Source organism: Microcebus murinus, chromosome 13 (genome assembly GCF_040939455.1).
Source record: "Microcebus murinus isolate Inina chromosome 13, M.murinus_Inina_mat1.0, whole genome shotgun sequence".
Classification (NCBI taxonomy): Eukaryota; Metazoa; Chordata; class Mammalia; order Primates; family Cheirogaleidae; genus Microcebus; species Microcebus murinus.
The window spans coordinates 784,747-798,684 of record NC_134116.1 but is presented as its reverse complement, the minus strand read 5'-3'; the positions used below and the strand labels follow the sequence as shown (position 1 = coordinate 798,684).

Below are 13,938 nucleotides of genomic sequence, written 5' to 3'. Positions count from 1 at the left end.
GGTGCCCCTCCATCCAGGGGCCAGACCTTAAAGAGTCACCCGCAAGAGAATCCTGGTCCCAAAGGAGCCTTCTGGGGGACCCGTGCTGAGAGAGGTTGTGGGCATGGCCCGCTGGGGCTCTGCCCGACCCAGGGCTGAGAGGTGCAACCTCCCAGCTCTGGGTCCCTGCAGGGGAAGCGTTGGCAAGCACAGGGCCAGTCCTCCAAAGGCCCAGGTGCAGGGAGCCCAGGCCAAGCAGCCTGTGGAAGAAGCCACCCCGGGAACACGACTGCAGGCCACGGCCCTTCCCACCTCCTCCTCCTCCTCCTCCTGCTCCTCCACCCCCCCGACCTCCCACCCCCACCCCCCCGACATGGCGCAGGGCTCAGAGACACCTCAGACACTTGCTACCCAAAGTGCAAAGGGCATCAGTTGCTCCTCCACACCCCCCCCCCTGCCCAGCAGACCGCGTTGTCCAGCCAGCCCCCGGGCCTCCCTGGGGTGCCCAGCACAAAAGTGCAGACAACCACCGGACCCTCAATCTCAGTTTTCGGATGTTTTTGCCACTCTAAGGACCCGCAGGCCAGCTGGGCCTTCTGGCAGGACAGAGAGCCCCGGAATCCGACGTGGAGAGCCGGGTGTACGTCCCCACGAGGAGGCGGTCCCCACCTCCGCGGCTCTCCCCTTGCGGGGGGGAAAAGCAGCCACGGGGCCTCAGAGAAGACACCAGGCTGGGCGCCCGCCCCACAGTGGGGGCACGTCCCCCGCAGGCCACTTAGCGCCGGCCGCCGGCCGGCGGACGGTTGGGTGGCGCGAGACGCTGCGGCCGCCCTGCTACCGGGTTCCTGGGAGGGCGTCCTGGAACCAGCGTCCACACCAAGCCCTTGGAAGGCCCAGGCGACGGAGGAGCCCCGTCAGGCAGGGGCCGAGGACGGTGACGGCCCGGGCGGGGAGGAGCGTGTCAGGCAGGGGCAGAGGACGGTGACAGGTGACAGGCCGGGCGGGAAGGAGTCAGTCAGGCAGGGGCCGAGGAGGAGACGGGCTGGGTAAGGGTTAGGGTTAGAGTCAGGGCACAAGTCACAATCGCAAAGACCTGGAAGCGACCCGAGTGCCCAGCGACCCACGAGTGCGTAAATGAAATGTGGCGCGTGGACACCACGGAGTGCTATTCAGCTAGGAGGAGCAGCGGTGAGAGGGCACCTCTCGTGGTTCTCCTGGCCAGAGCTGGAACCCGTTCCAGTAAGCCAGGTAGCCCAAGAATGGACACACGAGCACCACGTGCTCGCGCTCACCAGCAAATGGGTACGAACCGATGGACACCTAAGTGGACACAGAGGAATCACCTTCATCGGGTGGGTGTCGGGCGGGTGGGGGGAGGGGATGGGCATACACCTCCATTAGGAATGGGGTGGGTGCGCACCGACTGGGGGATGGGCGCACTTGAGGCTCTGACCCGAGGGGGGAGGCTGGGAGAGGGCAACGTACCCGACCTTAACATTGGTACCCCCACAATACGCTGCAACAACATCAGAGGTAAATGAATAACAACACAGGGGGGAGGGGGGCACGGGCAACACATGTCACCTTAATACTTGGACTCCCATCATCTGCTTGAAAAGAGAGAGAAAAGAAAATGCAATCATAGAGATAAGAGACACTTTTTAAAAATAATGAATCCGAAGAGAAAAGTAAAAGGAGGCCTGTGGAGCAGGTCTGGGTGTGACTCCGGATCCCCCAACATCAGGTGCCACCACCAAAGATTCCTACGTGTAGCCCATAGAACCCCAAAAGCAACGGGACGAGTTCTGGTCACATACTCCCTCAAAATGACATCCTGGCCTTCTTCTGGAACTCCCTCCCCTCTCAGACTCTCAAGGTTTCCTCCAGCGTGTCGGTTCCCACAGAGCAGACCTTTGGTCTGAGACCTGACAGTCCAGAAGCCACGCATGCTGCCGCGTGACGGCGGTGTCGCGGCTTGGGACAAGAGGAGGCCCCACGGTGCGGGCTGGGGCGCCAGGCACCGCGGCGGGCGCTGAGGGTGGGGGTGACCCCCACCCCGGGCCGCCGCCTCGCTCCCAGAAAGGGGACAGAACAAGAGGCAAAACAAAAAAAAAAAAAAGAAGAAGCCTACGGCACCCGGTATTCCCAGGCGGTCTCCCATCCAAGTACTAACCAGGCCCGACCCTGCTTAGCTTCCGAGACCAGACGAGATCGGGCGCGTTCAGGGTGGTGTGGCCCTAGACGGCGGAGGGCGCCCCTGCCCCGCTCAAGAAGCCGAGCCTCTCTGCGCTTCCCCGCCGCCTCCTCCCGCCCCAGGCCCCGCGCCGGCGCTGACCGGCGCCGGGCCGGGCCTGTTGAGTTCACCGGCCGGGTCCGGCGGGCTCCGTGGGACGGGGGTGACAGGCGGGGCGGGGCGGGGCGGGCAGGGAGCGGCGGGCCGGGGTGGGGGGCTGTCTCTCTATACACACACACACACACACACACACACACACTCACACTCACACTCACACAAGATGCGCCTCCACTGCTGGACTCGCCAAGGTGGAGACCTTCCAGCCTCCTTCACCTACCCGCCCCCCACCCCCAGCTCGTGGCCGCCCCCACCGCCGCCGCCGCCGCCGCCGATTGCGCACGCGCGGGTCGCCCGCCCTTTGACCCCAGGCAGGGGCCGCCCTCCCCGACAACCCCTTTCAGCTGCGCCCCCCACCCTGTGGGTGGGCTGCCGCCTATTCACCCCGGGCCCGGGCTGGGGCACTGCGCATGGGGGAGGGGAGCGAGTGTATGGGGCGTCTCTCTCTCTCTCTAGGGATGTGTCCCATGGGTGGGGTGGCGTGGTTTGTGGGGCGCTGAAGAAATCAGTCCCCTCCATCTCCTACCTCTGGAAAACGCCCAAGCCCTTGAAGAACTGCCGGCAACACGACCGTGGGGGCCGGGACCCTCCTCTGTGTCCTCCTGTGGCCCGGTCCAAGGGGCCTGGGCCTGGCCGGGGCTGCATTGGACCCCGACCTCCCTGGCGTGTGGACTCGCTAAAAATCGGCGATTAGATATTGGATTCCAGCTTCATTGAGGTCATTTCACTAATGAGTGCACCGGAAAGAGTTTCCTAATCCATCTGTGAGGGTGGCAACTGAAAGAGAATTTTAAAGCTGACAGAATAGGCGAGGAAAGGCATAGGAGATTTCCACACCCAGTAAGGAAGCCTTTCCCGAAATGGAAGAAAGAAACGAGCAAACAGAAACACCGGTAGCCCGCCAGGATCAGAGTCTGCCCCCGAGAGAAAGTACCCTGACCAGGTTCACCCGTGGGTGGGTGGCGAGCTAGCGGCATTCAGAAGAGCGAGGCCCGCAGTCTGTGCAGAAGACACCTGCACTCGGGTGTGTGTGGCGGCACGATTCACAAGCAGCTCCAGATGTTAAGCCAAGGAGAAGCCAGGGAGTTCCCAACGCCCCAGGTGTCCTCAGCCCACGACTGGCTGCTGGGGGAATGCGAAGCCCGGCTCCTTGTCTCAGAGCGGGACAACCAGGAGGTGTGACGTACACCCCGGGGTTCCCAGGAGGATCAGGCTGAAGCTGGGACTTGGCCTGAAAGTGTCCCCTCGCATGGCCACCCGCTTCCCCTTCCTGCTCCTCTACTCCTGGTGCCCCTCCATCCAGGGGCCAGACCTTAAAGAGTCACCCGCAAGAGAATCCTGGTCCCAAAGGAGCCTTCTGGGGGACCCGTGCTGAGAGAGGTTGTGGGCATGGCCCGCTGGGGCTCTGCCCGACCCAGGGCTGAGAGGTGCAACCTCCCAGCTCTGGGTCCCTGCAGGGGAAGCGTTGGCAAGCACAGGGCCAGTCCTCCAAAGGCCCAGGTGCAGGGAGCCCAGGCCAAGCAGCCTGTGGAAGAAGCCACCCCGGGAACACGACTGCAGGCCACGGCCCTTCCCACCTCCTCCTCCTCCTCCTCCTGCTCCTCCACCCCCCCGACCTCCCACCCCCACCCCCCCGACATGGCGCAGGGCTCAGAGACACCTCAGACACTTGCTACCCAAAGTGCAAAGGGCATCAGTTGCTCCTCCACACCCCCCCCCCCCTGCCCAGCAGACCGCGTTGTCCAGCCAGCCCCCGGGCCTCCCTGGGGTGCCCAGCACAAAAGTGCAGACAACCACCGGACCCTCAATCTCAGTTTTCGGATGTTTTTGCCACTCTAAGGACCCGCAGGCCAGCTGGGCCTTCTGGCAGGACAGAGAGCCCCGGAATCCGACGTGGAGAGCCGGGTGTACGTCCCCACGAGGAGGCGGTCCCCACCTCCGCGGCTCTCCCCTTGCGGGGGGGAAAAGCAGCCACGGGGCCTCAGAGAAGACACCAGGCTGGGCGCCCGCCCCACAGTGGGGGCACGTCCCCCGCAGGCCACTTAGCGCCGGCCGCCGGCCGGCGGACGGTTGGGTGGCGCGAGACGCTGCGGCCGCCCTGCTACCGGGTTCCTAGGAGGGCGTCCTGGAACCAGCGTCCACACCAAGCCCTTGGAAGGCCCAGGCGACGGAGGAGCCCCGTCAGGCAGGGGCCGAGGACGGTGACGGCCCGGGCGGGGAGGAGCGTGTCAGGCAGGGGCAGAGGACGGTGACAGGTGACAGGCCGGGCGGGAAGGAGTCAGTCAGGCAGGGGCCGAGGAGGAGACGGGCTGGGTAAGGGTTAGGGTTAGAGTCAGGGCACAAGTCACAATCGCAAAGACCTGGAAGCGACCCGAGTGCCCAGCGACCCACGAGTGCGTAAATGAAATGTGGCGCGTGGACACCACGGAGTGCTATTCAGCTAGGAGGAGCAGCGGTGAGAGGGCACCTCTCGTGGTTCTCCTGGCCAGAGCTGGAACCCGTTCCAGTAAGCCAGGTAGCCCAAGAATGGACACACGAGCACCACGTGCTCGCGCTCACCAGCAAATGGGTACGAACCGATGGACACCTAAGTGGACACAGAGGAATCACCTTCATCGGGTGGGTGTCGGGCGGGTGGGGGGAGGGGATGGGCATACACCTCCATTAGGAATGGGGTGGGTGCGCACCGACTGGGGGATGGGCGCACTTGAGGCTCTGACCCGAGGGGGGAGGCTGGGAGAGGGCAACGTACCCGACCTTAACATTGGTACCCCCACAATACGCTGCAACAACATCAGAGGTAAATGAATAAGAACACAGGGGGGAGGGGGGCACGGGCAACACATGTCACCTTAATACTTGGACTCCCATCATCTGCTTGAAAAGAGAGAGAAAAGAAAATGCAATCATAGAGATAAGAGACACTTTTTAAAAATAATGAATCCGAAGAGAAAAGTAAAAGGAGGCCTGTGGAGCAGGTCTGGGTGTGACTCCGGATCCCCCAACATCAGGTGCCACCACCAAAGATTCCTACGTGTAGCCCATAGAACCCCAAAAGCAACGGGACGAGTTCTGGTCACATACTCCCTCAAAATGACATCCTGGCCTTCTTCTGGAACTCCCTCCCCTCTCAGACTCTCAAGGTTTCCTCCAGCGTGTCGGTTCCCACAGAGCAGACCTTTGGTCTGAGACCTGACAGTCCAGAAGCCACGCATGCTGCCGCGTGACGGCGGTGTCGCGGCTTGGGACAAGAGGAGGCCCCACGGTGCGGGCTGGGGCGCCAGGCACCGCGGCGGGCGCTGAGGGTGGGGGTGACCCCCACCCCGGGCCGCCGCCTCGCTCCCAGAAAGGGGACAGAACAAGAGGCAAAACAAAAAAAAAAAAAAGAAGAAGCCTACGGCACCCGGTATTCCCAGGCGGTCTCCCATCCAAGTACTAACCAGGCCCGACCCTGCTTAGCTTCCGAGACCAGACGAGATCGGGCGCGTTCAGGGTGGTGTGGCCCTAGACGGCGGAGGGCGCCCCTGCCCCGCTCAAGAAGCCGAGCCTCTCTGCGCTTCCCCGCCGCCTCCTCCCGCCCCAGGCCCCGCGCCGGCGCTGACCGGCGCCGGGCCGGGCCTGTTGAGTTCACCGGCCGGGTCCGGCGGGCTCCGTGGGACGGGGGTGACAGGCGGGGCGGGGCGGGGCGGGCAGGGAGCGGCGGGCCGGGGTGGGGGGCTGTCTCTCTATACACACACACACACACACACACACACACACTCACACTCACACTCACTCACTCACACTCACACAAGATGCGCCTCCACTGCTGGACTCGCCAAGGTGGAGACCTTCCAGCCTCCTTCACCTACCCGCCCCCCACCCCCAGCTCGTGGCCGCCCCCGCCGCCGCCGCCGCCGCCGATTGCGCACGCGCGGGTCGCCCGCCCTTTGACCCCAGGCAGGGGCCGCCCTCCCCGGCAACCCCTTTCAGCTGCGCCCCCCACCCTGTGGGTGGGCTGCCGCCTATTCACCCCGGGCCCGGGCTGGGGCACTGCGCATGGGGGAGGGGAGCGAGTGTATGGGGCGTCTCTCTCTCTCTCTAGGGATGTGTCCCATGGGTGGGGTGGCGTGGTTTGTGGGGCGCTGAAGAAATCAGTCCCCTCCATCTCCTACCTCTGGAAAACGCCCAAGCCCTTGGAGAACTGCCGGCAACGCGACCGTGGGGGCCGGGACCCTCCTCTGTGTCCTCCTGTGGCCCGGTCCAAGGGGCCTGGGCCTGGCCGGGGCTGCATTGGACCCCGACCACCCTGGCGTGTGGACTCGCTAAAAATCGGCGATTAGATATTGGATTCCAGCTTCATTGAGGTCATTTCACTAATGAGTGCACCGGAAAGAGTTTCCTAATCCATCTGTGAGGGTGGCAACTGAAAGAGAATTTTAAAGCTGACAGAATAGGCGAGGAAAGGCATAGGAGATTTCCACACCCAGTAAGGAAGCCTTTCCCGAAATGGAAGAAAGAAACGAGCAAACAGAAACACCGGTAGCCCGCCAGGATCAGAGTCTGCCCCCGAGAGAAAGTACCCTGACCAGGTTCACCCGTGGGTGGGTGGCGAGCTAGCGGCATTCAGAAGAGCGAGGCCCGCAGTCTGTGCAGAAGACACCTGCACTCGGGTGTGTGTGGCGGCACGATTCACAAGCAGCTCCAGATGTTAAGCCAAGGAGAAGCCAGGGAGTTCCCAACGCCCCAGGTGTCCTCAGCCCACGACTGGCTGCTGGGGGAATGCGAAGCCCGGCTCCTTGTCTCAGAGCGGGACAACCAGGAGGTGTGACGTACACCCCGGGGTTCCCAGGAGGATCAGGCTGAAGCTGGGACTTGGCCTGAAAGTGTCCCCTCGCATGGCCACCCGCTTCCCCTTCCTGCTCCTCTACTCCTGGTGCCCCTCCATCCAGGGGCCAGACCTTAAAGAGTCACCCGCAAGAGAATCCTGGTCCCAAAGGAGCCTTCTGGGGGACCCGTGCTGAGAGAGGTTGTGGGCATGGCCCGCTGGGGCTCTGCCCGACCCAGGGCTGAGAGGTGCAACCTCCCAGCTCTGGGTCCCTGCAGGGGAAGCGTTGGCAAGCACAGGGCCAGTCCTCCAAAGGCCCAGGTGCAGGGAGCCCAGGCCAAGCAGCCTGTGGAAGAAGCCACCCCGGGAACACGACTGCAGGCCACGGCCCTTCCCACCTCCTCCTCCTCCTCCTCCTGCTCCTCCACCCCCCCGACCTCCCACCCCCACCCCCCCGACATGGCGCAGGGCTCAGAGACACCTCAGACACTTGCTACCCAAAGTGCAAAGGGCATCAGTTGCTCCTCCACACCCCCCCCCGCCCAGCAGACCGCGTTGTCCAGCCAGCCCCCGGGCCTCCCTGGGGTGCCCAGCACAAAAGTGCAGACAACCACCGGACCCTCAATCTCAGTTTTCGGATGTTTTTGCCACTCTAAGGACCCGCAGGCCAGCTGGGCCTTCTGGCAGGACAGAGAGCCCCGGAATCCGACGTGGAGAGCCGGGTGTACGTCCCCACGAGGAGGCGGTCCCCACCTCCGCGGCTCTCCCCTTGCGGGGGGGAAAAGCAGCCACGGGGCCTCAGAGAAGACACCAGGCTGGGCGCCCGCCCCACAGTGGGGGCACGTCCCCCGCAGGCCACTTAGCGCCGGCCGCCGGCCGGCGGACGGTTGGGTGGCGCGAGACGCTGCGGCCGCCCTGCTACCGGGTTCCTGGGAGGGCGTCCTGGAACCAGCGTCCACACCAAGCCCTTGGAAGGCCCAGGCGACGGAGGAGCCCCGTCAGGCAGGGGCCGAGGACGGTGACGGCCCGGGCGGGGAGGAGCGTGTCAGGCAGGGGCAGAGGACGGTGACAGGTGACAGGCCGGGCGGGAGGGAGTCAGTGAGGCAGGGGCCGAGGAGGAGACGGGCTGGGTAAGGGTTAGGGTTAGAGTCAGGGCACAAGTCACAATCGCAAAGACCTGGAAGCGACCCGAGTGCCCAGCGACCCACGAGTGCGTAAATGAAATGTGGCGCGTGGACACCACGGAGTGCTATTCAGCTAGGAGGAGCAGCGGTGAGAGGGCACCTCTCGTGGTTCTCCTGGCCAGAGCTGGAACCCGTTCCAGTAAGCCAGGTAGCCCAAGAATGGACACACGAGCACCACGTGCTCGCGCTCACCAGCAAATGGGTACGAACCGATGGACACCTAAGTGGACACAGAGGAATCACCTTCATCGGGTGGGTGTCGGGCGGGTGGGGGGAGGGGATGGGCATACACCTCCATTAGGAATGGGGTGGGTGCGCACCGACTGGGGGATGGGCGCACTTGAGGCTCTGACCCGAGGGGGGAGGCTGGGAGAGGGCAACGTACCCGACCTTAACATTGGTACCCCCACAATACGCTGCAACAACATCAGAGGTAAATGAATAAGAACACAGGGGGGAGGGGGGCACGGGCAACACATGTCACCTTAATACTTGGACTCCCATCATCTGCTTGAAAAGAGAGAGAAAAGAAAATGCAATCATAGAGATAAGAGACACTTTTTAAAAATAATGAATCCGAAGAGAAAAGTAAAAGGAGGCCTGTGGAGCAGGTCTGGGTGTGACTCCGGATCCCCCAACATCAGGTGCCACCACCAAAGATTCCTACGTGTAGCCCATAGAACCCCAAAAGCAACGGGACGAGTTCTGGTCACATACTCCCTCAAAATGACATCCTGGCCTTCTTCTGGAACTCCCTCCCCTCTCAGACTCTCAAGGTTTCCTCCAGCGTGTCGGTTCCCACAGAGCAGACCTTTGGTCTGAGACCTGACAGTCCAGAAGCCACGCATGCTGCCGCGTGACGGCGGTGTCGCGGCTTGGGACAAGAGGAGGCCCCACGGTGCGGGCTGGGGCGCCAGGCACCGCGGCGGGCGCTGAGGGTGGGGGTGACCCCCACCCCGGGCCGCCGCCTCGCTCCCAGAAAGGGGACAGAACAAGAGGCAAAACAAAAAAAAAAAAAAGAAGAAGCCTACGGCACCCGGTATTCCCAGGCGGTCTCCCATCCAAGTACTAACCAGGCCCGACCCTGCTTAGCTTCCGAGACCAGACGAGATCGGGCGCGTTCAGGGTGGTGTGGCCCTAGACGGCGGAGGGCGCCCCTGCCCCGCTCAAGAAGCCGAGCCTCTCTGCGCTTCCCCGCCGCCTCCTCCCGCCCCAGGCCCCGCGCCGGCGCTGACCGGCGCCGGGCCGGGCCTGTTGAGTTCACCGGCCGGGTCCGGCGGGCTCCGTGGGACGGGGGTGACAGGCGGGGTGGGGCGGGGCGGGCAGGGAGCGGCGGGCCGGGGTGGGGGGCTGTCTCTCTATACACACACACACACACACACACACACACACTCACACTCACACTCACTCACTCACACTCACACAAGATGCGCCTCCACTGCTGGACTCGCCAAGGTGGAGACCTTCCAGCCTCCTTCACCTACCCGCCCCCCACCCCCAGCTCGTGGCCGCCCCCGCCGCCGCCGCCGCCGCCGCCGCCGATTGCGCACGCGCGGGTCGCCCGCCCTTTGACCCCAGGCAGGGGCCGCCCTCCCCGACAACCCCTTTCAGCTGCGCCCCCCACCCTGTGGGTGGGCTGCCGCCTATTCACCCCGGGCCCGGGCTGGGGCACTGCGCATGGGGGAGGGGAGCGAGTGTATGGGGCGTCTCTCTCTCTCTCTAGGGATGTGTCCCATGGGTGGGGTGGCGTGGTTTGTGGGGCGCTGAAGAAATCAGTCCCCTCCATCTCCTACCTCTGGAAAACGCCCAAGCCCTTGGAGAACTGCCGGCAACGCGACCGTGGGGGCCGGGACCCTCCTCTGTGTCCTCCTGTGGCCCGGTCCAAGGGGCCTGGGCCTGGCCGGGGCTGCATTGGACCCCGACCACCCTGGCGTGTGGACTCGCTAAAAATCGGCGATTAGATATTGGATTCCAGCTTCATTGAGGTCATTTCACTAATGAGTGCACCGGAAAGAGTTTCCTAATCCATCTGTGAGGGTGGCAACTGAAAGAGAATTTTAAAGCTGACAGAATAGGCGAGGAAAGGCATAGGAGATTTCCACACCCAGTAAGGAAGCCTTTCCCGAAATGGAAGAAAGAAACGAGCAAACAGAAACACCGGTAGCCCGCCAGGATCAGAGTCTGCCCCCGAGAGAAAGTACCCTGACCAGGTTCACCCGTGGGTGGGTGGCGAGCTAGCGGCATTCAGAAGAGCGAGGCCCGCAGTCTGTGCAGAAGACACCTGCACTCGGGTGTGTGTGGCGGCACGATTCACAAGCAGCTCCAGATGTTAAGCCAAGGAGAAGCCAGGGAGTTCCCAACGCCCCAGGTGTCCTCAGCCCACGACTGGCTGCTGGGGGAATGCGAAGCCCGGCTCCTTGTCTCAGAGCGGGACAACCAGGAGGTGTGACGTACACCCCGGGGTTCCCAGGAGGATCAGGCTGAAGCTGGGACTTGGCCTGAAAGTGTCCCCTCGCATGGCCACCCGCTTCCCCTTCCTGCTCCTCTACTCCTGGTGCCCCTCCATCCAGGGGCCAGACCTTAAAGAGTCACCCGCAAGAGAATCCTGGTCCCAAAGGAGCCTTCTGGGGGACCCGTGCTGAGAGAGGTTGTGGGCATGGCCCGCTGGGGCTCTGCCCGACCCAGGGCTGAGAGGTGCAACCTCCCAGCTCTGGGTCCCTGCAGGGGAAGCGTTGGCAAGCACAGGGCCAGTCCTCCAAAGGCCCAGGTGCAGGGAGCCCAGGCCAAGCAGCCTGTGGAAGAAGCCACCCCGGGAACACGACTGCAGGCCACGGCCCTTCCCACCTCCTCCTCCTCCTCCTCCTGCTCCTCCACCCCCCCGACCTCCCACCCCCACCCCCCCGACATGGCGCAGGGCTCAGAGACACCTCAGACACTTGCTACCCAAAGTGCAAAGGGCATCAGTTGCTCCTCCACACCCCCCCCCTGCCCAGCAGACCGCGTTGTCCAGCCAGCCCCCGGGCCTCCCTGGGGTGCCCAGCACAAAAGTGCAGACAACCACCGGACCCTCAATCTCAGTTTTCGGATGTTTTTGCCACTCTAAGGACCCGCAGGCCAGCTGGGCCTTCTGGCAGGACAGAGAGCCCCGGAATCCGACGTGGAGAGCCGGGTGTACGTCCCCACGAGGAGGCGGTCCCCACCTCCGCGGCTCTCCCCTTGCGGGGGGGAAAAGCAGCCACGGGGCCTCAGAGAAGACACCAGGCTGGGCGCCCGCCCCACAGTGGGGGCACGTCCCCCGCAGGCCACTTAGTGCCGGCCGCCGGCCGGCGGACGGTTGGGTGGCGCGAGACGCTGCGGCCGCCCTGCTACCGGGTTCCTGGGAGGGCGTCCTGGAACCAGCGTCCACACCAAGCCCTTGGAAGGCCCAGGCGACGGAGGAGCCCCGTCAGGCAGGGGCCGAGGACGGTGACGGCCCGGGCGGGGAGGAGCGTGTCAGGCAGGGGCAGAGGACGGTGACAGGTGACAGGCCGGGCGGGAAGGAGTCAGTCAGGCAGGGGCCGAGGAGGAGACGGGCTGGGTAAGGGTTAGGGTTAGAGTCAGGGCACAAGTCACAATCGCAAAGACCTGGAAGCGACCCGAGTGCCCAGCGACCCACGAGTGCGTAAATGAAATGTGGCGCGTGGACACCACGGAGTGCTATTCAGCTAGGAGGAGCAGCGGTGAGAGGGCACCTCTCGTGGTTCTCCTGGCCAGAGCTGGAACCCGTTCCAGTAAGCCAGGTAGCCCAAGAATGGACACACGAGCACCACGTGCTCGCGCTCACCAGCAAATGGGTACGAACCGATGGACACCTAAGTGGACACAGAGGAATCACCTTCATCGGGTGGGTGTCGGGCGGGTGGGGGGAGGGGATGGGCATACACCTCCATTAGGAATGGGGTGGGTGCGCACCGACTGGGGGATGGGCGCACTTGAGGCTCTGACCCGAGGGGGGAGGCTGGGAGAGGGCAACGTACCCGACCTTAACATTGGTACCCCCACAATACGCTGCAACAACATCAGAGGTAAATGAATAAGAACACAGGGGGGAGGGGGGCACGGGCAACACATGTCACCTTAATACTTGGACTCCCATCATCTGCTTGAAAAGAGAGAGAAAAGAAAATGCAATCATAGAGATAAGAGACACTTTTTAAAAATAATGAATCCGAAGAGAAAAGTAAAAGGAGGCCTGTGGAGCAGGTCTGGGTGTGACTCCGGATCCCCCAACATCAGGTGCCACCACCAAAGATTCCTACGTGTAGCCCATAGAACCCCAAAAGCAACGGGACGAGTTCTGGTCACATACTCCCTCAAAATGACATCCTGGCCTTCTTCTGGAACTCCCTCCCCTCTCAGACTCTCAAGGTTTCCTCCAGCGTGTCGGTTCCCACAGAGCAGACCTTTGGTCTGAGACCTGACAGTCCAGAAGCCACGCATGCTGCCGCGTGACGGCGGTGTCGCGGCTTGGGACAAGAGGAGGCCCCACGGTGCGGGCTGGGGCGCCAGGCACCGCGGCGGGCGCTGAGGGTGGGGGTGACCCCCACCCCGGGCCGCCGCCTCGCTCCCAGAAAGGGGACAGAACAAGAGGCAAAACAAAAAAAAAAAGAAGAAGAAGCCTACGGCACCCGGTATTCCCAGGCGGTCTCCCATCCAAGTACTAACCAGGCCCGACCCTGCTTAGCTTCCGAGACCAGACGAGATCGGGCGCGTTCAGGGTGGTGTGGCCCTAGACGGCGGAGGGCGCCCCTGCCCCGCTCAAGAAGCCGAGCCTCTCTGCGCTTCCCCGCCGCCTCCTCCCGCCCCAGGCCCCGCGCCGGCGCTGACCGGCGCCGGGCCGGGCCTGTTGAGTTCACCGGCCGGGTCCGGCGGGCTCCGTGGGACGGGGGTGACAGGCGGGGCGGGGCGGGGCGGGCAGGGAGCGGCGGGCCGGGGTGGGGGGCTGTCTCTCTATACACACACACACACACACACACACACACACTCACACTCACACTCACTCACTCACACTCACACAAGATGCGCCTCCACTGCTGGACTCGCCAAGGTGGAGACCTTCCAGCCTCCTTCACCTACCCGCCCCCCACCCCCAGCTCGTGGCCGCCCCCGCCGCCGCCGCCGCCGCCGATTGCGCACGCGCGGGTCGCCCGCCCTTTGACCCCAGGCAGGGGCCGCCCTCCCCGACAACCCCTTTCAGCTGCGCCCCCCACCCTGTGGGTGGGCTGCCGCCTATTCACCCCGGGCCCGGGCTGGGGCACTGCGCATGGGGGAGGGGAGCGAGTGTATGGGGCGTCTCTCTCTCTCTCTAGGGATGTGTCCCATGGGTGGGGTGGCGTGGTTTGTGGGGCGCTGAAGAAATCAGTCCCCTCCATCTCCTACCTCTGGAAAACGCCCAAGCCCTTGGAGAACTGCCGGCAACGCGACCGTGGGGGCCGGGACCCTCCTCTGTGTCCTCCTGTGGCCCGGTCCAAGGGGCCTGGGCCTGGCCGGGGCTGCATTGGACCCCGACCTCCCTGGCGTGTGGACTCGCTAAAAATCGGCGATTAGATATTGGATTCCAGCTTCATTGAGGTCATTTC

At 63.9% G+C, this 13,938-nt stretch overlaps 4 non-coding genes across 4 annotated transcripts; all 4 read right to left on the bottom strand.

The window, feature by feature from the left end:
- Nucleotides 1-2,103: 2,103 nt before the first annotated feature.
- LOC142875286 (5S ribosomal RNA) lies at nucleotides 2,104-2,222 on the bottom strand. The gene has a single exon (XR_012922682.1). It is a non-coding gene; the product is annotated as a 5S ribosomal RNA (ribosomal RNA).
- Nucleotides 2,223-5,720: 3,498 nt separating this feature from the next.
- LOC142875274 (5S ribosomal RNA) lies at nucleotides 5,721-5,839 on the bottom strand. The gene has a single exon (XR_012922671.1). It is a non-coding gene; the product is annotated as a 5S ribosomal RNA (ribosomal RNA).
- A 3,505-nt stretch (nucleotides 5,840-9,344) lies between these two features.
- LOC142875262 (5S ribosomal RNA) lies at nucleotides 9,345-9,463 on the bottom strand. Its single transcript, XR_012922661.1, has one exon. It is a non-coding gene; the product is annotated as a 5S ribosomal RNA (ribosomal RNA).
- A 3,512-nt stretch (nucleotides 9,464-12,975) lies between these two features.
- LOC142875250 (5S ribosomal RNA) lies at nucleotides 12,976-13,094 on the bottom strand. Its single transcript, XR_012922653.1, has one exon. It is a non-coding gene; the product is annotated as a 5S ribosomal RNA (ribosomal RNA).
- Between the last annotated feature and the right edge of the window lie 844 nt (nucleotides 13,095-13,938).